Below are 761 nucleotides of genomic sequence, written 5' to 3' on the forward strand. Positions count from 1 at the left end.
TTATATTAAAGTTTTTCTTCATTACCCATTCAAGCCATCTCCAACCATTATTCTGTAGTGTAAATTGCTGTATAGAAGACATATTAATACTAGAAATAAATGACCCTATAACACCAAAATGTTTTTATTTAATTAAATATAAACACCATTTCAGCTACAAAAATGAAATCCAATGGGAGGAAACAGATTAGTAACAGTGAACCAAACACTAAAAGTAAGGCCATATACATGAAAACACTCTTGAACAAAGCACAGTTTGAATTTTTGACTACAGTAGGAAACACATAAGTTAATTGTGGAAAAACGTCCGGGTTTCAGTATTGTGTCTTAGTTCTACATATATTTATTGTGTTACATGAATTATTTAGTTATATTCAACTTTTGGAAGATATCTTTTTATTTCTCCATTCCAACCAAGAAAAAAACTGTTCCCGATCATGGGACTGTTTCATTACAGGATGTTCAACTTTTGTTTCTTACAGGTCCTTGTTAAATTTAAGTTGCTTAAAACTTATGAAATATTTTGTATAATTGGGTGTATATGTAGATAATGTATGATTTTATATCTCTGTATATTTTTGTAATAATTACTTATGTTTATAATTATTTAGTTTTTTGGTAGAATGTGCCATCTGGCGTTCTTTTTTCTGTTTCTGAAATGGTTAATTGTTACATATTATGTTCCCCGTCACACCAAACATGCTCGCCCTTTCAGCCGTGGGAGCGTTATAATGTGACGGTCAATCCCACTATTCGTTGGT

General features: G+C 30.9%; 1 protein-coding gene across 1 annotated transcript in view; it reads left to right on the forward strand.

Moving 5' to 3' along the window:
- Window positions 1-761, forward strand: part of LOC106472279 (sodium-dependent glucose transporter 1A-like) — a 7,550-nt gene that overhangs the window by 3,725 nt on the left and 3,064 nt on the right. The gene's annotated exons all lie outside the window — the stretch shown is intronic.

Source organism: Limulus polyphemus, unplaced genomic scaffold (assembly GCF_000517525.1).
Source record: "Limulus polyphemus unplaced genomic scaffold, Limulus_polyphemus-2.1.2 Scaffold5213, whole genome shotgun sequence".
In the NCBI taxonomy this organism is placed as follows: Eukaryota; Metazoa; Arthropoda; class Merostomata; order Xiphosura; family Limulidae; genus Limulus; species Limulus polyphemus.